The sequence below is a fragment of the Bos taurus genome, chromosome 4 (genome assembly GCF_002263795.3).
Source record: "Bos taurus isolate L1 Dominette 01449 registration number 42190680 breed Hereford chromosome 4, ARS-UCD2.0, whole genome shotgun sequence".
Taxonomy (NCBI): domain Eukaryota; kingdom Metazoa; phylum Chordata; class Mammalia; order Artiodactyla; family Bovidae; genus Bos; species Bos taurus.
This window is the reverse complement of record NC_037331.1, coordinates 54,389,414-54,416,463: the sequence shown is the minus strand read 5'-3', so window position 1 is coordinate 54,416,463 and position 27,050 is coordinate 54,389,414. Positions and strand designations below refer to the sequence as shown.

The 27,050-nt window shown below is 37.6% G+C and overlaps 1 protein-coding gene across 7 annotated transcripts in view; it reads left to right on the top strand.

Annotated features, from left to right (window-relative positions):
• The window catches only part of FOXP2 (forkhead box P2), a 662,372-nt gene that overhangs the window by 14,591 nt on the left and 620,731 nt on the right, over window positions 1-27,050 (top strand). Inside the window, exon 2 of one of the 7 annotated variants that reach the window (XM_015469121.3) lies at window positions 21,788-21,851. The exons of the other annotated variants lie outside the window; for them this stretch is intronic. The gene's annotated coding sequence lies outside the window, so the exon portion shown is untranslated. The remainder of the gene's footprint in view (window positions 1-21,787; window positions 21,852-27,050) is intronic. 7 annotated transcript variants of the gene reach the window in all.

Here is a 27,050-nt window from a genome sequence, read left to right as displayed (position 1 = left end):
TCCCAGGGACGGGGGAGCCTGGTGGGCTGCCGTCTATGGGGTGGCACAGAGTCGGACACGACTAAAGCGACTTAGCAGCAGCAACAGTCTTTTTAATTGAGTGAATTTGATATTGTAGCACTGTTTACATTTATGAAGTCCACCATGTTACAGTTTGTAACGTGGTCTCTATTGTAGCCGTATCTATCACATCACATAATTGCAGTGCAATATTGTTGTCTCTCTTCATTATACTGTGTAGTGAATGTCTATGGCTTATTTACTACTCCTTTCAAGTTTGTACCCTTAAACAACATCAATCTCATCCCCCCATCCCCATCTCTTGGTAACCACCTATTTTGCTCTCTGATTTTACAAGTTTGACTTTGTTAGATTCCACATTTATGTGTGGTATCAGACAGCACAAGCCTCTCTGACTTGTCTCAGCATAATGTGCTCAGGGTCTAGCCATGATGATGCAAATGGAAGGATAAGGCTTCCCCAGGGTAAAGAACCTGCCTGCCAGTGCATGAGACATAAGAGACTCAAGTTCAATCCCTGGGTTGGGAGAATCCCCTGGAGGAGGGCATGGCAGTCCACTCCAATATTCTTGCCTGGAGAATCCCTTGGATAGAGAAGTGTTATATGTTATATACAAGTGTTATATGCATTATATACATGTATATAATACTTCAGTCCTGTCTGACTCTTGTATAATGTATTTATACAAATTGTATAAAATACTCATGTATAATATATATGTATATACTATATCTATATGTACGTATTACACTCAACTCTGTGTTATTAATCATGTGGTATGTAACCTTCAGAGGCAGGCTTCTTTCATCTAGCTTATGCGTTTGAGATTCATCAAATTGTTGTGTATATCAGTTTTGCCTTCGTGAGAATGTAGTCACTTGTTCCTATCATAATTTCTTAGGAGTTTATAATTCTCCTCTCATTTCTTATTCAAGTATGTTTGTTTTGTAGATTATTGCATTTTATTTTGACTTATAAATTGACTTTGCTTATGAACTAGAGCATTTACTATTTGATCTTTTCTGAGAATTAGTTTGGGGCCCTCTCCATAGCTGTCTACTCTCATTTCTATTTCCACTCTTAGTCTCTATTGTCCTCATACTTCTTTCCTTTGTTCTCATAGATGTTTGTTGTTCTTTTCACTCCTTTTCATCTGTTTGACAAGTTGAAAGATGTACAGCCCATTCAGGTAGTTAGCTTTTAAAGAAGAAGAAGCTCATTATCAGTTGATTAACAATACCCATTCATTTATTCAGTCACTTACTCGTTTATTCATTGATTACTGATCACCCACCATCTGTAAGTGGCAAAAGAAGTAAGAAGAATCCAAGAATCCTAAAATTGAAACCTTTGAGATAATAAATTAAAATTTTGTTCTCCCTTCCAAATCAGGTGGGAGATGGAGACAGGGTTAGTTACCCAGGGGCCACTGTCAGATGGCTTATGGACTGCAGTGTATGGAAAAATAGTATAATCAGAGAGGTAAATCAAAAAGTCGAGCTTCCCTTGTGACTCAGCTGGTAAAGAATCCACCTGCAATGCGGGAGACCTGGATTCAGTTCCTGGGTTGGAAAGAGTCCCTGGAGAAGGGAATGGCTGCCCACACCAGTACTCCCACACCTGCCAATGAGGAGACATAAGAGATGCAGGTTCGATCCCTGGGTCGGGAAGATCCCCTGTAGGTGGGCATGGCAACCCACTCCAGTATTCTGGCCTGGAGAATTCCATGGAGTGTAGTCCTTAGGGTCGCAAAGAGTTGGACACAACTGAGTGACTTTCACTTTCAAATCAAAAAGTCAGGTGGGCTGCTAAGGACAAATTGTCAGTTTGAAGAGGCCAACTAGGCTGAAATGGAACAGAAATCAGGGAGGCAAGACAGGAATGAAAATACACAAAATGCCTGGAGAAACCCTCTGTGGGTTGCCTTTTTTTACAGGTAAGAAATGAGTAATTTAAAGATATCTGTATGTGAGAGAGGCAATCCCCATTTTCATAGTCCTGGCTAGTGGCTTTGTAAAACTTACATGAATGAGTAACTAATTGTAATATTCAATAATTGACAAAATTTAATTGATAGAAAGTTCTTCCTTACATTGAATTGGAATCAATTAGCCATTATTTCTAACTCCATCTTTTGGTTTTACACAGACTATTTCACATAGATAACTTTGCAAATGTCTGAAAAATTTTTATAATCAATAAACCTTTCCTTTCTGAGGATAAAGAAGTCATATTTCTTCGGTTATCCTTTATATACACTCTGTGGATTTCTTTTACCCTTCACAGTTCTCATTACCCTCCTCTGGATATGCTTCTCTTTGCTGAAGTTTCCCTTTAAAATGTGTCCAGAGCTAAATACCATACCGTATGTATGTTCTGACCAACACAGAATGCAATGAAAATTTGTCTTCATTTTTTCTGTAACCTAATTGCAATTTTTTTTCAGTCATGTTACATTGCTACTAGAATGTTGCTTCATTTCATGTAAATCGCAATTAATATCAGTTTGAATATTGTAAAAAAATAGGATTTATATGTCTGTTACATTTGTTTCTTTATCATTTAGTGTATTCAGCATGTCAAGATTTTTAAAAATCTTGGTTCTATTATCTATGTTAACAATTGTGTCATCCATAATTTTGATTAATACATTAATACCTAGGCTTAATTATTTTTGAAGATATTGATCAGAACAAGGTTAAGAATAGAGCCTTTTTTAAACTCAGTGAGTAGGAGCTCTTTGATTTATCATTAATCCTTTGGATGGGATTATTTACCTACTGTTATACATCTGAAATTAATCATAAGTGTCATTATAAAAATGGCTAATATTTATTAAGCGGTAGATACTTTTCTAGGAAATTTGTGTGTGAATTTATTTTTCATACTGTCTTTATGAGGATTTATACTGTTATTTCCCCATTTTACCAATGGCAAAGCTGAGTCACAGGTTGTCCAGAACTGTGAAGTATCTGAGATTTTACTTTACTTGCATGGTAACAAATTAGTCAGACACTATTTTGTGGAACTGTATCAGAGAAGGCAGTGGCACCCCACTCCAGTACTCTTGCCTGGAAAATCCCATGAGCTGAGGAGCCTGGTAGGCTGCAGGCCATGGGATCGCAAAGAGTCGGACAGGACTGAGTGACTTTACTTTCATGCATTGGAGAAGGAAATGGCAACCCACTCCAGTGTTCTTGCCTGGAGAATCCCACGGATGGGGGAGCCTGGTGGGCTGCCGTCTATAGGGTCACACAGAGTCGGACACAACTGAAGCGACTTAGCATAGAAGACAAAGGACTTTATTACTCCTGATACAGTGAAGAGCAGGAACCTTATGCTTGGTTTGTTTCCTTGTCCCCCAAGTTCAGGGACTTCCCTGGTGGCTCAGATGGTCAATCAACCTGCAGTGCAGGAGACCCGGGGTTGGTGCTGGTGGTAGAGACCCTGCCTGCCAGAGCAGGAGACATAAGAGACACTGGTTTGACCCCTGAATTGGAAAGATCCCCTGGAGGAGCCCATGGCAACTCACTCCAGTGTTTTTGCCTGGGGAATCTCATAGACAGAGGAGCCTGGCAGGCTATGATCCATAGGGTCTCAAAGATCCGACATGACTGAAGTGACTTAGCATGCGTGCACCCCTAAGTCCATCAGGGGCTCCACAGAGTGGCCCAAGTCCATGTTGTACACTCTGTATCACTCTGTATTGCAGATGAGGAACTTCAAGTTTAGGAACCCTGATCTTTTGTAATGGGCTATAAGCAAACCTTCCCTTTGTTCAGAGGGAGGTATTATGGATATTCAAAGGCAATTTGGTATACAGACATCCATGAGAAAGATAGTCTAGAACAAAGGCTGTCAGTGCCTCTGCTCACAAAACATGCAGAAACTTGACCAATCTATGATATTTGCCTCTTAATCCAAGAATTTCCCCCAAAGTTACATAGGAAGTGGACTTAACAGTTGGCCATGAAAGACTTACTCCATACTTTCTTGGTCCAGGCATTGTACAGCCAATGCATTTCTCTGATCCACTCATCTAATAACATGTGAGACAAGAAAACAAGGTTTAGCATGACTTATTTTTAACAAATCCATGGCAGGCTTTTTTTTTTTTTTTTAAATGTAAGTGCTCACAAACCATCTGTTTAGTAACCTGTTGTAGAATTTTGTTGGGGAATAATGTCAAGATCACTGATCTTCATTTCCTAGAATCCTTTTACCTTCAAAAAATAAAATAACATTTGTCCCCTCTTATGTGTTACATCTGCTCTTGTTGTTTGTAACTCTTTCAAGGTTATCAAGTGTAGTTTAGTGATAACATATACAAGCTACTTTTTAAAGACACCTTAAAATTTTAACCTAGTGGTTCTGCATGACTGAACTTACTTAAAGTGACTCATGGCCCTCTTTTTAATTCCTGAGCTTTGATTTTCTCATTAATCATATTTGATTTTACATTTTAGTATAACTTTTCTTTTTGGTGAAGGTAAACTACGCAAGAATCAAGAAGTTCGACTGTATCTCAGTTATCTTAGAACCTACCACTGTCCCAAACACTAGGCTTATATCTTCTTTATTATTTTCTCCATATCTAAATATCTTGAAGTGTTCCTAGTTTTTTTTGGGGGGGGTTGGGGTGAAGATTTTCAACAGCCCATTTTAAGAATTTAATAATATCAAAGCCTTGAGTCATGTTTCTGTAGTGTTTCTTGCCATGTAATATCACTTCTGAGGTTGAATAATCCCTGTGTAATGCTTTTTGTTTTTAAGATATTTTCTAATTAGTTTTGTTAGTGTCTTCTGAGACTGAAAGCTCATAATTTCACTTTTAATATCTCATAATTTCAGTAAATATTGATATTTATCCCAAACCGTTTTTATTTTAGAGTTTCATGCCAAGTCATTGTATATATGTTCAGTTCAGTTCAGTTGCTCAGTTGTGTCCGACTCTTTGTGACCCCATGAACTGCAGCACGCCAGGCCTCCCTGTCCATCACCAACTCCTGGAGTTTACCAAAACTCATGTCCACTGAGTTGGTGATGCCATCCAACCATCTCATCCTCTGTCATCCCCTTCTCCCCCTGCCTTCAATCTTCCCCAGCATCAGGGTCTTTTCCAGTGAGTAAGCTATTTGCATCAGGTGGCCAAAGTACTGAAGTTTCAGCTTCAACATCAGTCCTTCCAATGAACACTCAGGACTGATCTCCTTTAGGATAGACTGGTTGGATCTCCTTGCATCCAAGGGACTCTCAAGACTCTTCTTCAACACCACAGTTCAAAAACATCAATTCTTTGGTGCTCAGCTTTCTTTATAGTCCAGCTCTCATATCCATACATGATTATTGGAAAAACCATAGCCTTGACTAGATGGACCTTTGTTGGCAAAGTAATGTCTCTGCTTTATAATATGCTATCTAGGTTGATCATAACTTTCCTTCCAAGGAGTAAGCATCTTTTAATTTCATGGCTGTAGTTACCATCTGCAGTGATTTTGGAGCCCCCCAAAATAAATTCTGCCACTGTATATATGTGGAAGTTGGTGATTTTTTTTTTTCTGTAAAAGGCTAGATAGTAAATACAGGTTGTGGACCATTGGTCTCTATCACAACTATTCAACTCTGCCACTGTAATATAAAAGCAGCTATGGATGGCACCTAAGTGCATGAATGTGGTTGTGTGCCAGTAGTTTTATTTATGGACATTAATGTTTGAATTTTATATAATTTTCATATTTCATAAGATATACTTTTGATTTTGATTCAGCCATTTGAAACGATAAAAATGTATACCTCACAGACCATCCAAAATCAGGTGGTGAGCCAGTAGAGCTCACGATTATATTTGCCAAGCGTGCACACAAGCACACACACATATAGTTGTTGATATAAATATAGATACATCTTTTAAAGTTTCTGTTTCTAGAATCCATGCTGCATTTTGTTCACTGGCTTGGAACTGTGAGCTTAAAATTGACATGGACTTCTAAGAATTCTATGACAAAATTTTTTCTTATTTCTTCCTGTTTCATTTCTATCAAGTAGTAGTTCTCCTTCGGAGAAGGCAATGGCACCCCACTCCAGTACTCTTGCCTGGAAAATCCCATGGATGGAGGAGCCTTGTGGGCTGCAGTCCATGGGGTCACTAGGAGTCGGACACAACTGAGTGACTTCACTTTCACTTTTCACTTTCATGCATTGGAGAAGGCAATGGCACCCCACTCCAGTGTTGTTGCCTGGAGAATCCCAGGGATGGGGGAGCCTGGTAGGCTGCCGTCTATGGGGTCACACAGAGTTGGACACAACTGAAGCGACTTAGGAGCAGCAGAAGCAGCCAGGTATTTCTTGATTTTCTACTTTTGCATTCCAGTCCCCTATAATGAAAAGGACATCTTTTTTGAGTGTTAGTTATAGAAGGTCTTGTACGTCTTCATAGAACAATTCAAGTTCAGCTTCTTCAGCCTTATTGTTCAGGTCTTTGACTTGGATTACTGTGATTTTGAGTGGTTTGCCTTGGAAACAAATACAGATCATTCTGTCGTTTTTGCAATTGCATCAAAGTATGGCATTTCGGACTCTTTTGTTGACTATGATGGCTACTCCATCTCTTCTAAGGGATTCTTGCCTACCATAGTAGATATAATGGTCATCTGAGTTAGATTCACCCATTCCATTTTAGTTCACTGATTCCTAAAATGTTGATTTCACTCTTGCCATCACCTGTTTGACCACTTCTAATTTGCTTTGATTCATGGACCTAACATTCCAGTTCCTATGCAATATTGCTCTTTACAGCACTAGACTTTACTTCCATCACCAGTCACATCCACAACTGGGTGTTTTTGCTTTGACTCCATCTCTTCATTCTTTCTGGAGTTATTTCTCCACTGATCTCCAATAACATATTGGGCACCTACCGACCTGGGGAGTTCATCTTTCAGTGTCCTATCTTTTTGCCTTTTCATACTGTTCATGGGATTCTCAAGGCAAGAATACTGAAGTGGTTTGCCATTCCCTTCTCCAGTGGATCATATTTTGTCAGAGCTTTCCACCATGACCTGTCCGTCTTGGGTGGCCCTACACGGTATGGATCATAGTTTCATTGAGTTAGACAAGGCTGTGGTCCATGTGATCAGATTGGTTAGTTTTCTGTGATTGTTATTTTCAGTCTGTCTGCCCTCTGATGGAGAAGGATAAAAGGCTTATTGAAGCTTCCTGATGGGAGAGACTGACTGAGTTGGAAATTGGGTCTTGTTTGCAAAGACTAGATATCTCTTCAAGAAAATTAGAGAAACCAAGAGAATATTTCATACAAAGATGGACACAATAAAGGCCAGAAATGGTATATACCTAACAGAAGGAGAAGATATTAAGAAGAGGTGGCAAGAATACACAGAAGAACTATACAAAAAAGATCTTCATGACCCAGATAATCATGATGGTGTGATCACTCACCTAGAGCCAGACATCCTGGAATGCAAACTCAAGGGGCCTTAGGAAACATCACTATGAACAAAGCTAGTGGAGGTGATGGAATTCCAATTGAGCTATTTCAAATCCTAAAAGATGATGCTGTAAAAGTGCTGCACTCAGTATGCCAGCAAATTTGGGAAACTCATCAGTGGCCACACGACTGGAAAAGGTCAGTTTTCATTCCAATCCCAAAGAAAGGCCATGCCAAATAATGTTCAAACTACTGCACAATTGCACTCATCTCACACGCTAGTAAAGTAATGCTCAAAATTCTCCAAGCCAGGTTTCAACAACATGTGAACCGTGAACTTCCAGATGTTCAAGCTGGATTTAGAAAAGGCAGATGAACCAGGGGCCAAATTGCCAACATCCATTGGATCATTGAAAACACAAGAGAGTTCCAGAAAAACATTTTCTTTATTGACTATGCCAAGCCTTTGACTGTGTGGATCATAAAAAACTGTGGAAAATTCTTCGAGAGATGGGAAAGCCAGACCACCTGACCTGCCTCTTGAGAAACCTGTATGCGGGTCAGGAAGCAATAGTTAGAACTGGACATGGAACAACACACTGGTTCCAAATCGGGAAAGGAGTTCCTCAAGGCTGTCTATTGTTACCCTGCTTATTTATCTTATATGCAGAGTACATCATGAGAAACGCTGGACTGGAGGAAGCACAAGCTGGAATCAAGATTGCCGGGAGAAATATCAATAACCTCATATAGGCAGATGACACCACCCTTATGGCAGAAAGTGAAGAAGAACTAAAGAGCCTCTTGATGAAAGTGAAAGAGGAGAGTGAAAAAGCTGGCTTAAACCTCAACATTCAGAAAACTAAGATCATGGCATCTGATCCCATTACTTCATGGCAAATAGATGGGGAAACAGTGACAGACTTTATTTTTTTGGGCTCCAAAGTCACTGTAGATGGTGACTGCACTCATGAAATTAAAAGGTGCTTGCTCCTTGGAAGAAAAGTTATGACAGCATATTAAAGCTAGACAGCATATTAAAAAGCAGAGACATTACCTTGCCAACTAAGATCTGTCCAGTTAAAGCAATGGTTTACCCGGTAGTTGTGTATGGATGTGAGAGTTGGACTATGAAGAAAGCTGAGCACTGAAGAATTGATGCTTTTGAACCGTGGTTGGAGAAGACTCTTGAGAGTCCCTTGGACTGCAAGGAGATCCAACCATTCCATCCTAAAGGAAAGCAGTCCTGAATATTCATTGGAAGGACTGATGCTGAAGCTGAAACTCCAATACTTTGGCCACCTGATGTGAAGAACTGACTCATTTGAAAAGCCCCTGATGCTGGGAAAGATTGAAGTCAGGACGAGAAGGGAACAACAGGATTGCATCACCTACTCAATGGAAATGAGTTTGCATCAACTCAGGGTGTTGGTGATGGACAGGGGTCCTGGCGTGCTGTAGTTCATGGGGTCGCAAAGAGTCAGACATGACTGAGTAACTGAACTGAACTGAGTTCATTAATTACTCAACTTTTGTCATTATTATTATTACAGTGTCAGTCTGGATAATAAGTATAATGACCAGCAGAGTTATCAGTGCTCTAGTTAGTGAACCAAGAACAGTGTTCAAATCATTTTCTCTGAGATCAAGGCAAAGCAAAAATATCTGGAAGCTCTCCAACAGGTAGAAGAGTCATGTAGCATCGTGACTCGCAGAGGCAACATTAAGTATGAGGCAAAGATTTGACATGACCCACAGCTTTTTATCTACTCTTTGGTACATGAGGTTATGTGTAGACCAGAGGCCCAGGATATGATTAAATGGGTGAAGTATCTGACTGGAATCATGAATTTGAAAACTTATCACGAAAATGTTCTCAATCAGCCAGAAAGTCTGTTTAAGTAGGTTTTACTTCTGTGCTTTTGGGTAAGGGGGATCTGCTACTGTATTTGCTCATGGTGCTTCTTTATGTTTTTTAGATGTTCTGGTATTCTTTATTTATATTTTTAAGATAACAAAACAGACCCAACTTTGCAGGGTCTGTTTCAGGGAATGTTTCTGTTCTTATATTTGATGTAAACTTTGTAGATTATACAGTCTAAGCTGAAGGAGATGGGAAGATGCATGGAAAGGCTAAGAATGAGGAATAGCAGAGTTCTCTCCCTTGATCTTCTTTCTTCCTTGCTATGAGCAAATGCATTATACTGAAAGGCTTAGTAGACTATTTGACTCTTTTTTTTTTTTCCCTTCAGAACATATATCTTTTTGACAGGAGGCTTGACTTAGAAGTAACATTTGTCACTTTATCATATGGAAGAGTTGTAAGTTGAACAGTATCATTTCTGTTTCTTTCTTGGAATTTAATCTTTTTTAGCTTCCACTATTCAACTTCTTGAATAAATAGTCTGTGATTTTTTAAATTCTCAACTAACCAATAATTCCCGTACTCCTCAAATGCCTTCTCTGAACTCATCTTGCATATTCTTTACTTTCTTTGACCTAAAGGCACTTACGTGAATAGTATTCCTACCATTTTAAGTATCAGAAAGCATATGTCTATCATATAATATTGAATTTCCTTGTGAAATAACTTAGTTCAGAATTATGTGAATTTTATATTTTTGTGTCTTAAAATTTTTCAGTTCATTGGTCTAGGTAGCTGTCATTGTATTGAATCAAAGTTCTTTGTATGAGGTAGTGTGTGTTACTTTACCAAAGTCATGGTCAGAATCACTTTCAGAAGAGAGAGGTTTCAAAATAAAGCTTGAAAAATACAGGCAAATCTCTTCTAGAGTTAAGACAACAATAAATGAAATATTTATGAGTCAGGGATTGGCCGTATGAGAAAATACAGATGAGTATGTGGTTTCATTGCATTACTTACAATATTTCTGTGACCAAAAAAATGAAAAGTGCAAAAAGACCTAATGTAGTCAGGTGTGGGGCTGCTGAGATGTGCAGAGATAATGAACTATTATGGTCTTACTCAGAGAGTGAAGTTCTCTTTTTATTTTTTTTGAAAATGTTAATAGGGGGTGAAGAGAGAGAACTAGAGGATTAAAAACAATACTGTTTGATGACACAGTGATACAAGTTAAAAATTAATTGAAAAACTATTAATATATATAGCCTTTATTTTCATAAAGAGCTATTCCATTATTTCTGTTTTTAATCACATTTTTCAACAATACTATTTAGTCATTTTAACTAGTTCTTAATTTAATATGTACTGGTAAAAGTTAAAGTAAATGTAGTGTTTCTTTTGATGTGGCAGTTGAATTCTCCCTTGTAAAGTCCATAAGTAAATTGACGAACGGCATGCGAAGTCCCTTCAGCGTTGTCTGATTCTTTGTGACCCGTTGGACTGTAGCCCACCATGCCCTTCTGTCCATGGAATTCTCCAGGCAAAAATACTGGAGTGGGTAGCCATGCCCTCCTCCAGGGGATCTTCTTGACAAAGGGATCGAACCCATGTCTCTTGTGTCTCCTGCCTTGGCAAGCAGGTTCTTTACCTCTCGTGCCACCTGGCAGGCCGAATCAAATATATTATTAACTGAAGAAATAATCTTTTATTCCTAGAAAATAATATTTATTCAAATAAAAAGATCTAATATGTTTTAGCATAGTAAGTTTATTTAATTTTATAGATGGTGCTATTGAGGAAATGTCTTAAGCATAATATAAATAAGTGAAAAAAATCATTTGTGATAATTTTTCTGGTCATAAGAATCATATGGGGAAAATTGTCAAACTGCTAACCAGTCTAATTGTGATTATCTGATTTCTTAGTAGTTCTGGATAGGGATCAGAAATGTGCATGTTTAGAAAATGTTTTACATGATTCAGATAAGTTGGTATGAAGAGCAGCTTTAGAAGACTTTAGGAACACTGGAGTAGAGTATTATGTGTGTGTGCTGTGCTCAGTTGTGTCCGACTTTTTGTGACCCCCCAGGGACTGTAGCCTGCCAGGCACCTCTTTCTATGGAATTTCCCAGGCGAAAGTACTGAAGGGGATTGCCACTTCCTTCTTCAGGGGATCTTCCCAGCCCAAGGATTGAATCCACATCTCCTGCATTGGCAGGTGGATTCTTTACTCCTGAGCCATCTGGGAAGCAGAGTAAAATAAAGCTCCCTCCCTCCCCTCAGGAAATTAGGGAGTTGAAATAAAACCCAGATTTCACTGACTATCAGAAATAAAATTGTGATTTAGAATATAAAATATATAAATACTCCTATAAGAATAAATCCAAAACCTCTAAAGTTCTAATAGTTTTCACTTCTGATTTTGTTTTTTTGATCCAGTGAGCATTTTAAGTTTCTGTAAGTAATCTAATAGAAGAATGCAGTTTCGTATGTAGAAAAGCAATTATAGAAAGGGGAAAATACTACTAGCGTCCTTTAAAAGAAGATAGAGACAGAGAAGGGAAGAGTTTTGGGGGTGGAAGGGTGTGGGCAGAAAGAGAGAAAGAGAGAAAAAGAGAGAGCGAGGTAGAAGTAGTTGTGTTGTGTTGTATGTGTTTAAAGCTTGAGACATTTAAGTTTGTCATGTTGTGTAAATTTGTCCTGTGACATTTCAGTTAACAAAGTTTTTTGTTCTTTTATCTTCACTGAGCTATATTTATGCCATATCATAGTGGTTGTATTAAAATTGGACAAAATAAAATGAAGATCTGGAAGTTACCTGAAGAATTACAGTAACTCTTTTTGAATCAAACATATTTGGAGTCTAGATAGTCTCCTGAAGTTTGTCAATTGACTGTTTGAAATTGCGAATAATTCTTCCCATTGGAATATAATGCTCTAAGTATTGATCAGTTTGCAGTGAAAATTTTGATAATGAATTATGTTTGAATACTAGTCTTTAAGACAGAAACTTAGTTCATTTAGGCTTCCCTGGTGGCTCAGATGGTAAAGAATCTGCCTGCAATGCAGGAGACCTGAATTCCATCCCTGGGTCAGAATGATCCCCTGGAGAAGGGAATGGCATCCCGCTCCAGTTTTCTTTGTGACAGAGGAGTCTGATGGTCTGCAGTCCATGGGGTCACAGAGTCGGACATGACTAAATGACTAACACTTAGTTCATTTATTTTGAAAGCTTGTGGTTGGGACAACCTAGTTTAGGAAACTCAGTCAGTAAAAGGCTGTTTCTTGTTTTGCAAATTCTCCACCTCCTTAGAGAATCTCTTCATCACTAGGTTTCTAAACGTAGTTTCTTCAAGTCTCCCTCAGGAAATGGATCCTCTCACATTTTTCTGTGAGTTGACAGAAAGAAAGAATTTATAATTATAGGTACAACTTTGGGTTTGAGAATGCACTAGACACTTGAGCATGGAGTTCTGATTTTATAAGGCAGCTGATGAAGAAGGGAGAAAAAGAAATGTAGGCGAGATGGGGGGGAAATAGGACAACCTTACCTTTTGGCTAAGAGTGAGCTTGTGCCTGGACTGGCTTAGGTGCAAATGTAACCAGTGAAAGTGGTTTAGTCATGAGTCCCACTGTCAGAACCCTGCAGGGAGCAAGAGCCAGAGTCAGTTAGTCCTTCACTCTTAGAGCACCAACTCTCTAAACAAGCCAAATTAAAGCAGAATAAAAAAGAGGGGACACGAAAGTGAGTCAGGTAATCTTTTTATTGCTGAATTTATGGGCTCAATAAAGGACAGAATGGTATGGACCTAACCGAAGCAGAAGATATTAAGAAAGAGGTGGCAAGAATATGCAGAAGAACTGTACAAAAAAGATCTTCATGACCCAGATAATCATGAATGTGATCACTCACCTAGAGCCAGACATCCTGGAATGTGAAGTCAAGTGCACCTTAGGAAGCATCACTATGAACAAAGCTAGTGGAGGTGATGGAATTCCAATTGAGCTATTTCAAATCCTGAATGATGATGCTGTGAAAGTGCTGCACTCAGTATGCCAGCAAATTTGGAAAACTCAGCAGTGGCCACAGGACTGGAAAAGGTCAGTTTTCATTCCAATCCCAAAGAAAGGCAATGCCAAAGAATGTTCAAACTACTGCACAGTTGCACTCATCTCACACACTAGTAAAGTAATGCTTGATATTCTCCAAGCCAGGCTTCAACAGTATGTGAACCGTGGACTTCCAGATGTTCAAGCTGGATTTACAAAATGTAGAGGAACCAGAGATCAAATTGCCAACATCCGCTGGATCATTGAAAAAGCAAGAGAGTTCCAGAAAAACATCTATTTCTGCTTTATTGACTATGCCAAAGCCTTTGACTGTGTGGATCACAATAAACTGTGGAAAATTCTAAAAGAGATGGGAAAAACAGACTATTTGACCTGCCTCCTGAGAAATCTGCATGCAGGTCAGGAAGCAACAGTTAGAACTGGACATGGAACAACAGACTGGTTCCAAATAGGAAAAGGAGTACATCAAGGCTGTATATTGTCACCCTGCTTATTTAACTTCTATGCAGAGTACATCATGAGAAACTCTGGGCTGGATGAAGCACCAGCTGGAATCAAGATTGCCAGGAGAAATATCAATAACCTCAGATATGCAGATAACACCACCCTTATGGTAGAAAGCAAAGAAGAAGTAAAGAGTCTCTTGATGAAAGGAGGAGAGTGAAAAAGTTGGCTTAAAACTCAACATTCAGAAAACTAAGATCATGGCATTTTGTCCCATCACTTCATGGCAAATAGATGGGGAAACAGTGGAAACAGTGACAGACTTTATATTTTGGGACTCCAAAATCACTGCAGATGGTGATTTCAGCCATGAAATTAAAAGACCCTTACTCATTGGAAGAAAAGTTACGACCAACCTAGACAGCATATTAAAAAGCAGAGACATTACTTTGCCGACAAAAGTCCGTCTAGTCAAGGCTATGGTTTTTCAAGGCTATGGTTTTTCCAGTAGTCATGTGTGGATGTGAGAGTTGGACTATAAAGAAAGCTGAGCACCAAAGAATTGATGCTTTTGAACTGTTGTGTTGGAGAAGACTCTTGGGAGTCCCTTGGACTGCAAGGAGATCCAACCAGTCCATCCTAAAGGAGATCAGTCCTGAGTGTTCATTGGAAGGACTGATGTTGAAGTTGAAACTCCAACACTTTGGCCAGCTGATGCAAAGAGCTGATTCATTGGAGAAGACCCTGATGCTGGGAAAGATTGAGGGCAGGAGGAGAAGGGGATAACAGAGGATGAGACGGTTGGATGGCATCACCGACTCGATGGACATGAGTTTGGGTAAACTCCAGAAGTTGGTGATGGACAGGGAGGCCTGGCATGCTGCAGTCCATGGGGTTACAAAGAGTCGGACACAACTGAGCAACTGAACTGAACTGATCCAAAGATCTGTAATGACTATGGAGCTTTGAATAGCAGTGTTATTGTATTGTATTTCTAAAATATTTTGTAGCTAATCAGCCTCTTTAAAAAATATATTGAAATATAGTTGATTTACAATACTGTACTTGTTTTAGGTGTACAGCAAAGAGATTCAGTTATATATGTGTTTATTCTTTATAGGTTATTTTCTATTATAGATTATAAGCTAAGTGAATGCAATTACTTGTGCTATACAGTAAATCCTGGTTGCTTATCTGTGTCATATATAGTAGTGTGTATATTTTACTCCCAAACTCCTAATTTCTCTTTCCCCTTTTCCCCTTTGGTAACCATAAGTTTGTTTTCTATGTCTGTGAATCTATTTCTGATTTGTAAATAACTATTTGTATCTTTTTTTTTTTTTAGATTCCATGTATAAACACTATTGTGTGAAATTTGTCTTTTTCTGTCTTTCTTCACTTTTGTATGATGGTCTCTATTTCCATCCATGTTGCTGCAAATAGCGTTATTCAATTCTTTTTTATGGATGAATAGTAGCCCATTGGGTGTGTGTATATGTGTGTGTGTGTTGTGTATGTAAATCACATCTTCTTTATCCACTCATCTGTCAGTGGACATTTAGGTTGCTTCCGTGTCTTGGCTGTTTTGAGTAGTGCTGCTATATGCATTGGGGTGCATGTATGTAGGCCATAAGTATATCTTTTCTAATTATGGTTTTCTCTAGATATATACCCAGGAATGGGACTGCTGGTTATATGGAGGTTCTAGTTTTAGTTTTTAAAGAAACCTCCATACTGTTTTCCATGGGGGGACCAGTGGCTGCCCCAGTTTCCATTCCCAGCAGTGAAGGAGGGTTCCTTCTCTCCACACTGTCTCCAGCATTTGTTGTTTGTAGAGTTTTTGACAATGACCTTTGTGACCAGTGTGAGGCGATACCTCGTTGCAGTTTTGGCTTGAATTTCTCTAATAATTGGGGATGTTGAGCATCTTTACATGTGCCTGTTATCTTTGAAAAAATATCTATTTAGATTCTCTGCTCATTTCTTGATTGGGTTATTTGTTGATATTGAGCTGTTTGAAGTCTTTCTATATTTTTGAAATTAACCCCTTGTCTATTGCTTCATCTGCAAATATTTTCTCCTGCTCTATATTTTTTTTACTCAGTTGGATCTTGGAACTAATTCTGTGAGATCATTAAGGCAGATGTTATAGTCTCTGCTCTCTGCTGATGAGAAAATAACGGAAATACTTGTTTACTCAAGGTTGTGTGGCTAGTAAGTGGTGCAATCCAGAGTGAGTCATCTCCCTTCCCATAGTCTAGTGTTCTTCCCTCTCTGTAAAACACACTGCCTCTCATGGATTGGACATCTGAGTCTTCAGAGTGTCTCTTGGATGTTAACTGCTTGGAGGGCAAGGGTGCTATCTCCTGTTTCTTTCGTGGTCCTTTGTAGCATGGCTGCACATAGTGGAAGCCCAGGAGGAATGTTTGTTAACTGAGATGTGGGCTTGACATCATGGCAAGAAGAGAGCTTGGGATTAGACAGATGGAGAGGCACAGGCATATGCTGGCTGTGTGATCTGGGTCAAGTTATTTGATCTCTGAACTTGATTTTCTTATCTATAAAATATGGATGAAAATTCTACATAGTGGATTTTTTTTTCTTTTTGGTATGAGTCAAAAATAACATTTGTAGGGTTTTCTGTGGTCTTCCCTGGTGGCTCAGTTGGTAAAGAATCTGCCTGCAATGTAGGAGACCCCAGTTTGATTCCTGGGTCAGGAAGATCCCCTGGAGAAGGGAATGGCTACCCATTGTAGTATTCTTGCCTGCAGAATACCATGGACAGAGGAGCCTGGTGGGCTAGAGTCCATGGGGTCGCAAAGAATCGGACATGACTGAGGGACTAACACACACATACACACACACGCACACATGCACACACACACAGTTTCCCACATGGTAGCTGCCAGATAGTAAATGCCTTTCCCTTCAGTGATAACGATGGATCACAAGACTGTGCTTTTTCCTAGTTCCTCCTCCCCACCCCCGCCCCCGTAGGGCTGTTTCATTTATTGGCTTTGTTTTTGTTTGTTTTCATCTTAAAAAACAGTGCCAGAGTTTAGGATGTAGCCACCCGTTCAGTTAAGGGAACATTCCTCATACCAGTCTCCATGAATTCTGAGGATCTGGAAGAAAGGGAAATAGGCAATTTACCAGAAGCAAATAGATCCTGTTCCTCATTTCTTGCCCCCTTTGGTTAGGCAGTTGTTACAAAGAGCTGATCCAGGAATATTCTTTAGAGAAAAATCTGATTTTGTGGATGTACTCAGAAGTCAAATATTGTCTCTGCCTGAACCAGATATCCTTGGAAACTTGAAACCTGAAACTTAAAAATTAATTTTGAATTTTGTTTGTGGTATTTGCAAGTGAAGCTACAATTGTTTATTCATGAAGTTCTCTGAAGCTATTAGATGTGGCAAAACTAGATGTTGCCCCAATTTAGGATTGTCTCAGTTTTGCAGTATTTTCTTTTCCATATTCATTCAAAGTCTTATACCATATTGCTTGGCTTTAAAATTGATATTTTTAAATTAATAAATTCATCATTGCAATGATTCTAATTTTCTGGAGCCATATGTTTTGTAAACAGTCTTATATAATAAATTTAAAAGATTTCTCATTTCTGAGTATCAGTCTGACTCCCCTGTTAGTATTTTTTTTTGCTTCAGTAATGAATTTGGATACCATGATCTCCATGTCATTTAATTTGGTATTTTATGTACTTTTATTGGGTTGCTGCTCTTTTGTTCTGAGAACTTCTTACTGAGCCTATAGCTAAGCTGAGAATTTTACTCTTGACTTTTCTTAGGAAGTCAGTTTTTCTGGTTCTGATAATGGAGTAATTTTCTATTTTTATAATAAAGCTAATTAATTACTAGTTTCTATTGGAATTAGAATCTTCCTGTATGGCCCAGTCCGTGGTATTCTATGATATGAACTCTTCAAAAGTACCACTGTATCTTGTAATACACTGTCCTGTGTCCTCCATCGACCACCGTTTTACATGTGCACACTGAGGAAATGAGGTTGGAAACGTTGGACTTTTCCTTACAGGTTTCAGGCACTAAGGAACAACTAGGAAGAATATTTTGAAGATGTTTCACACATATGTCTCTTCCCTCTCTTTCAGTTCTAGGAACATCATTAGATAATTTAGTCAAAGAAACATAATTCCTTTTCCCATTCGTCTGGAAATAATTTACTGAGTAGATATGTGCTCAGTGGAAGAAAGGGTTGGCAAGTGGTACATATTCTTTAGCTTGTGGATGTTGGGAGCATATGTTAGTGATCCCCTAATAAAAAGCACATGCTCGGAAAGTGGTTACTGTGTGTGCTTGGTAACTATTCTAACAATATTGTGTTATGGGAGGGTCCTCATTTTGAGTGGAAATAATGGATGAATTGAAACCAATGCACAAGTTCTGTAATACAGTGTTCAAGATCTAGTCCAGCCCTAGAAATAATCTATTCATAAATTATAAAAGATTGGGCTTTCATTGTACTTTCTTAGAACTCAGCTTTAGTAAAATTCTAAAGTAAATATGTGGTAAAATTAGTCTTAAGTAATTTAAATGTGAATTTAGCAACCAGAGAAAGATAAAACATAAAGTGCTTAGATATAGTTACATCAACTGATAAGAATGTCAGGACATTTTGCTACTTCTTTAAAGTTGGTTTATTTGTTTTTTTTTCCCCATATATACCTTCCAAGTGGATTATTTACTTGATAGAAAAAAAGGGTATGCACCAGGTTTAACGTTCAATAAAAGTCTAGCATTATAATTTTATTTAGAGGACTTCGCCTCTTTCTTGTTTCTTATTTTCAGGGTTGCTCTCTTTAAAATTAATTGACCCGGCTAGATAAAAATTGCTTAACAGTAATTTAGACATGGAATTTCATTTTAGGACCAAGACCACTGTCTGCCACAAAGTGTGATGAAGTTTAAATGCATATAAACCTCTCTGTTCCTCTTTTCCAGTCAAAGTCTATTCGTCTCTAAAAGCAGCCTTTGACATTTTTAGTTATTCAGTTTTTTGCTTTTGTTAACACTTTTATTGGCAAGGTATTATGATTTCTTTAAAGTTTTTAGAATACTTTTTCTTGTGTTCAGCCTAGTATTTTTTTTCTCGCTATTAGACCTGATTATTCTTAGACGTTATATCTCAGAATTAAGGTGTTTAGGATTATATCAAAATGCCAATTATCTTAAGTGTATTTTTAACTGTAAAAATTGTGTATGCATCAGCTATGGTTCACAGGGTCACAAAGAGTTGGACATGACTGAAGCCACTTAGCACACATGTGTAAGGTATCCTTTATACATGGAGTTCATTAGTATTGTTGGTTTAATAACATTTGAAGCAATTATGATATTCTTTAGGTTTCCTAGTTTTTTGTCATACATTTTATCTCTTGAGGTTATATGTGAATATAGTTTTGATTGAAAACTCCAATTTATCAGCATACCAGTGTTTTTTAGCAATTAATGTTTATGCCTAAATATCAGTATTAGTTTAAAGATGTATCATTTAATTTCTACATTTAGTCTTTTCAAAGCTAGATTACTTAAAATGGTGAACTATAGCAATATTCATCTGCCCTTTTTTTAGGGAAAAACATAAACTGTACATTTAACATATGATGAACTCACAAGACTATATCTTAGTAAAATAATATTAAGACATTAGACATTTTACTTACTTTTTTAAAGGGGATAAGAACTTTATTTTCTCATCTTAATTGTAAACTGTGTGAGGTGGGTTAGACAGCAGTTTGTTGTCTTGCACTTTTGTTACTTTAATAAAATCAGGGCATTTCAGAGAACATGATGAATTGTTTTGCTGTATTAAAGATGTTTGTTGACTTTATTAATCTATTTAATTTTTTAAAATTTCATAATATGGTTTTAATTATATATGTCATTCATAAAAGTGGGGAGAATTTCTTTTTAAAGCAGTTAACTTTTACCAATATTATATATTATGTACATTTATATGTTTTTAATGTTATACATTCTGTCATCTTCATAATTTATAACAGTAGTATAAATCAAAATAATAGTATAGTTTTGTGGAGCATGATTGCAATCATAAAACGAGAATATCATCATGTTGAAATACAAAGAATATATATATTTTTTTTTTTTACAGTATCACAATCATGTTTATTTTCTTGCTTAGGGTTGACCTTACTAGTATATTAGAATAAATATTTAACCTTCGGGATTTGTGGTCCTTGTTTGTAAACTTGGGGAACAGTGAGGATCCTGCTTCATCTGGTTGTTGTGGGGTTAATCAATGTTTCAGGCTAAGTGTCTTGTATAGTCTGGTGGGCAGTAGATGTTCAGAAGCGGTCCCTCTGCTGAAGGCAGTTAGCAGTGTTTGTGTCCAGCAGACCACAGAGCCAGGGACAGGTAGGGCCTGAGTCCTCTTCAGTCAGTGTTATAGCCCAAGCAACAAGCATGCTTCCAAAGAGAAAGTTTTAAAAGTTTATCTTTCTATAAAATTAAGCCTTCCTGAAGAGACTTTAGGTTGAGTTTATGAAAGAGCAAGTCGATGAGTCATCTAAATTTTGTAACTTGAGGAAATCAAGAGCTATGTTAGTCACTGTAGGATTTGAAAATGCTCTATGATTTAAATGTTAACTTTTAATCATAAATCTAAGTCAGTGCATTCATTCACACTTTATCTCTTTCCTTACAGCTTATTTATTTTACTAAAAAATGATGAAAGGGAAAAAAACCTCCAAAATATTAGTTTTTGAAGTAAAAATATATAATTTATTTTATTGTTAACTGATAAATATCTGTCAGATTAGTTATAGTCTTAACTGCATCTGAATGGAAGTCTCATATTTTAAGATAGAGATATCTTTTATTTTCATGAGAGCTTTAAGAATTTAGGATTTGAGCATTTGCTGCGGCATATGGTGCATTTTCTGTCCTATTTTGTATACCAGCCCATTAAGAAGAGAAAGTGAAGTAACTAATCTAAAAATAACTCTGCTGTTGGCCTAATTTAACGACAACAAAAAAAGTCTACTGTGCATCAGTAAAATTCCACATTTTGTCTCCCCTGGTGGAAAAATCTCTGAAGCATTTTGCCACCTATTCACAGCACAGCATCTTGTTTGGCATCATAATTGCAGCCAGAAGGGCTGTTTTGACTTTTTTTTAGTATTGTGTGCCCCAGTCATAGTGCAGACCTTGGCAGTCCAGAGACCCACCTTATGTGATACCAGTTTAGTTACCCTTCAAGTCACATACTCACGCATCTTATTCCAAAGCCCATTCATTTTCACAAAAACATACAATCTTGAATTTGAAATTGGTGTTTTAAAAAAAGCCAGTGGGATACAAAAGTACATATTAAAACTAGCCCCAAGACTATAGTCTTGTCTTTAATAGTTTAATTTTTTAATGCCTGTTCAACTTATCTTTAAAGTTATGTAAGGTATCTTAGGGCTTCCCTTGTAGCTCAGTCGGTAAAGGATCTGCCTGCAGTGCAGGAGACCTGGGTCCGATCCCTGGGTTGGGAAGATCCCCTGGAGAAGGAAATCGCAACCTACTCCAGTATCCTTGCCTGGAAAATCTCATGGACAGAGGAGCTGGGTGGGGTGCAGTCCATGGGGTCACAAAGAGTCAGACACGACTGAGCGACTAACACTAACACTAACTAAGGTATCTTAAAAATACTTGTAAGATGAAACAAGTTTAATGAATTTCTTTCATCTTTACATGTATTCTTTGGTGATATTTTGGCATTTTGTTTATATTATTTTCTGTTCTTCAGATTAACATTTTTACATTTGTTCAGCATCTTCTTGGGTTGCTAACTGGAGTAGTTGGTATAGAAGTACTTCATGTAGATAATGGTTCTTTTTCTGACTTTAAGATTGCAGGCATTTTGGATACTTTATGATAATACATTTGCTATTGATTACAGGTACAGAGTGCCTCAAGAGCTTGAGTGTGGAACATCACCAGTGGAACTGAGGCATTTCTTCATGGTGAGGGAACTGATTGGCACTAATGTTTATAAAAGCTTTTGCAACTTAAATTCAAAGGAATTTTTATTCCTTTTGTGAGATCTTTAAGAATTTGGGAGTGAGCATTTGCTGTGGCATATGGTACATTTTAAATTTTAAAATACTTTTGAATCCTACATAAGCATTCATTCACTGATATGTTGGACTTGTATGAGCTTAGAACATCCATAAGGAATATTTTAGCTCTTAAAAAGATAAGATATGGAGCAGATAGGAAATAAACTTTGTTAAAGAATAACATTCAAGTATTAGGAGGATTGCAAGAGAAGTAAGTATTAATAATAGCCCTATTAGGAAGACCACATTAATCGTTTGCAGTGAGTCACGTACACAGTGACTCTGGCTTATATATGTGTCTGACTCACTTTGGCCAGTGGGACGTAAGCACATATGATGCAAGTAGACAGATGATAAGTTCTGGCCTTCTTGGAATGCCACTGTCCCCATTGAGGAAGCCTCTTCTAGCCTCCCAAAGATGAAAGGCCATATGGAGACATCTAGCCTGTTCAAGGCCTGCTGGGCCCAAGGGAATTCTGCCAGAGCTAACCTACCAGGTGAATGCAGCTGCAAAGTGAGCCTATTCCAGGTCCTAATAAGAACCATACACCTTACTCACAGACTTATCAGAAATAAGCTGTTGTTTTCAGTTGCTGAGCTTGGGAGTTGTTTGCTATGCAGCAATTGATAAACGAATATAGGAATTCATGCAGCTACAGGATGCAGTACAGAAAGTGAAAATAATGGCAGATGTCTACCGAAAGCAGACCAGGAGACCTGTAGTTAAGCTGCTAATTTGCTTCTGAGGTTCCTAGTAGTTAAAGTGGAATGCAGTTAGTTTTAGAGCATCCATTTTGAAAAAGAAGGAAGAATAGCATTCTTCAGAAAAGGGAATGCCATTCCTTGGACTAAATTCTATAAGAGACTTCTCATGTCAGGCCTTAACAGGAGAGAGTAATGAGTGATACATAAGGGTCTATGTCCTTGACCACATTCCAGCAATAGATCTTCTGAAGGGATCTTTTGTGTATTTCTGTAAAGCCCAAAGATATATCTTCAAAGCACAACTCTGTGAGCTTGATTATGAGAAGGATTAAGGTATATTGTACTCTTTTAAAAATTTTATTATTATACAGTTTCCTATTTGACTTTATTCATTTCCACAACGTCAGTTAAATTCTTTGACACAACAACTCCTAATTTATGTGTTTAATCCCTAATTTCTCATTGTGCTACGGATTTGAATGCTTTCAACAGTGTACTATAGATCTCTTCCTGGAAGATCTTTCTTCTTTGAGTTTCTTATTTGGAATAACCTTTCCTTCCAGAAGGTTTGGTTGTGTTATTTCTAGTCCCACAGTGTCTTATAGTTATTGATGTTCAGCTCTTAGAATGAACCTAATAGTGATGGCTGGTGGACTTGAGAGCCTGATGGCCTAAAAATATTGAAGTTGTATTATTCTAAAGTTTTTACTCGCATTAGAGAATCAGAGATTGAAAACAGTAACCAAAGAGAAAAACTGAAATCCTGGAAGAACTGAAATAAAGATAATAAATGAGTTCTCTACTTGAAACAAATGAAAATTTATAAACTTTGTGTGAAACAGAAAAAGAACATAACTTATATGGCTGTTTTGTTTTGAATCAATAATTACTGTGTCCTTTTGACTACCTGTCACCTAAGTGAATCTGCTTTTCTCTATGTGCTTTCATTATATCCCATGGATTACTTCAAATTTGTATTTTAGAATTGGAGAATCTGAGGTCTTGATAAATTAGGATAGTTGCTTGTTGTTGCTGTTCTTCAGTTGTTAAATTGAGTCCAACTCTTTGCAACCCAATGGGGTGCAGCACGCCAGGCTCCTCAGTCCTCCACTATATCCCAGAGTTTACCCAAATTCACTGTCATTGTCTAAGACGCTTCCAGTGCTTGCTTGGCTAATGCAATATGGTCTTTTGAAATATGTGTTAACTGTCCATATTTCTGATATAGGGATTTTCTTATTTTCTTTTTTTCCTTGCTATATCAGTGTCTTCCAGAGTATAGGCACAGGGTAGTTGCTTAATGTATATTTATTGAAGGAATGATGGCGTTTTTCTTTTTTTTTTTTAATTTTATTTTATTTTTTAACTTTACAATATCGTATTGGTTTTGCCATATATCAACATGAATCCATCACAGGTATACTCATGTTCCCCATCCTGAACCCCCTCCCTCCTCCCTCCCCGTACCATTCCTCTGGGTCGTCCCATTGCACCAGCCCCAAGCATCCAGTATCGTGCATTGAACCTGGACTTGTGACTCGTTTCATATATGATATTATACATGTTTCAATGCCATTCTCATGGACACTTTTATACCTCTCTAGTAGGTTCTATAACATAGTAATCAAACACTTATTTTCATATTATCCCTCTGGTTGTAATGGCTCCTCATGTCTTTTAGTTTATAATGACCCAAATACTGTTTGTTACATATTTTAGAGTTAGGATTTTTAAAATACACAGAATAGCTTGCATAAAGCCTGGATAACATGAAAAGTTAACTAACAACATCACTGGAGCAAATCCAGATGTCATTTGCTGAGTAAGCCTTGTGGCTCTGGGGGGAGTGATTAGTGGGCTTTGTCCCATGGGAGCTAAAGGTCTTTTGGAGAGGACTAGGCCAGTGAATCTTTTGGGGAATTGGAGTGGCAGAAGAAGTTGCAAAAATGAAAGCTGCCATACCTTCTAAGAACCTTAAAAGAACTTATACCATAAGAACGTTATACCTTATAAGAACTGCCATACCTTATAAGAACTTTCTTTAGGCTCTTTTCTGGACTTAACATTTTGCTGGCCCTAAAAATGGGTATCATAAATAATAAATAAATTGAATGCAAAAATGACAAAGGGGAAAATGTTTAAGCAGACTAGAATATTATTAAAATCAAAAGTCAGAGTAAAAATTTGAAATATCTAAGACGTTTAAAATGGTAGCTCTCAAGGTATTTAAAATTATAGCTGTAAATGAGAGCAATAGGGGAAAAAAAGATTAGTATTAGAACTCTGGAAATTAAGGGTAAGAGTTAATTGAATAAAAATGTGACACAAAGAATAGAGGTTGAAAGTTGGGTAAGAAAATACAGTATACAGTAAGAAAAAATAATAGTAAGATATATGAGATTAAATTTTAAATGCATAGGGTAACTATGGTTAACAATTCATGTGAAAGAAGAGTGATTTGATGGAAGGTGACGAGGATTTGGTGAGGGGTTGTCTTCACAAGAGAATTACCTCCTCCTCAAGCTTTTGACATTTTGTCTTGGCTCCTTTAAGGGCACTCATGCCTCCCTATGTCTCAATTTAAGATTATCCTTTGGGGACTATCCCTGTGAAGCTGGGATAACACCTCCCCTCTCCCATCCCAGTTTTTTTTTTTTTTTTACATGGCAAGTATTCAGAGTTGATTGCAGAATCTTTAGTAAGAGCCTGTGTCTAAATAACTCTCTAAACCTGGCAGTTGAAAATGATTTTGATGTTTCACGAGAAAATTTTTACTTTGATATAACAAATGATTCTGTTTTGCATAGCCCTATAGTCCCTTATTTGTTGTTACATGATTATAATAGTGAATGCTGTTAGGAATGTTTACAATATACATTATTTGCATTACTTTTTTGATCTTTATAGCCACCTCTGGGACAAGTGCTTTCATTATATCCCATGGATTACTTCAAATTTGTATTTTAGAACTGGAGAATCTGAGGTCTTGATAAATTAGGATAGTTTCTTGTTGTTGCTGTTCTTCAGTTGTTAAATTGGGTCCAACTCTTTGCAACCCAATGGGGTGCAGCACGCCAGGCTCCTCAGTCCTCCACTATATCCCAGAGCTTGCTCAAATTCATGTCCATTGAGTCGGTGATGTTATCTAACCACTTGTCCTCTGTCACCACTTCTCCTTTTGCCTTCAATCTTTCCCAGCATCGGGTTCTAGTGTTTGTTAGTCAAGCTGAGGTTAGTACCTGGATCTTTTAATTCCCACTCTAGTTGTGTTTCTACCATAGCCTTTACCATATTTCCACCTGCTGTTTCTTGGGTTCACAGTGGTTGAATGTTTTGTAACATTTATGAATAAGAATGGCAAAAAAGAATGTGAAGTTTTAATAGAAACTGTGCTCTCATTCCAGATTATGAATGAATTAATAGAGAATTTATGCCCCTCATACTGCCCTTATGCATAATTTCTTATTCTGTGTGAAATTTGTCATCATTAAAGCATGATTTTAAAAATGGGAAAAATTAATGGTTTTCAGAATGACTGAAGATATAAAAAGTATGTGAGGAAGCTAAGAATAGACAGGTATAGTAAATGACTGGTTATATATCAGCCAAGAATTTTTTTGACTACTCCTGTCTTTACCTAGGCAGAATCAAGCTTTGAGAAGATCTTGACAGGCACAAAAATTAACAGATTTTTCACTACACAGTAAGTACAGTTACAGAGGTTGGCACAACATGTTAGAGGTAGACAGAGAAGGGACTGCTGCCACAGAATGGGTGAGTGGGGACAGGAGAGGCTTCCCAGAAGAAAACTCTGAATTGTTACTGGCAGATTGTTTCATGTACCAGTGTTGAAAATGAGGGCTTTTCTGGTTCTTTCAAGCAATAATTGACAAACTGGTTGGTCATCTCCTGATTGGCAAGGACAGTCCATTTTAGAATTAAATTAATCCCCAAATGCAAATCCATTCTTCCATTCTCATGAGTGAAAAAATTTGCATAGGTTTTTACTTCGAAGAACAATTAAGGACTACTTGTGTTGTGCTTAGTCGCTCAGTCATGACCAACTCTTTGCGACCCCATGGGCTGTGGCTCATACTTACTAGTAGTCTAAGTTGGATATTAAAGCTTACTAAAATATATATAACATTGCCAAAATGCAACCCATTACTAGAGTCTGCTACAAGATATTAGTATTTCATCAGAAATCAAAGTGCAATGAAATGCTGATAAGTTGTAAAGCTCCAACTGCTCATGCTCAACAAACAGGTGGCTGGAATTACCAGTATTTTCTTGAATGTGTTATCAGTATATCAGTTGGGCTCTCTTAAATTGGTCATGGTGTTTGCTGCTGTCTTGCGTCTGAATTATAAATGATTAGTATAGATTCATCATCTTATT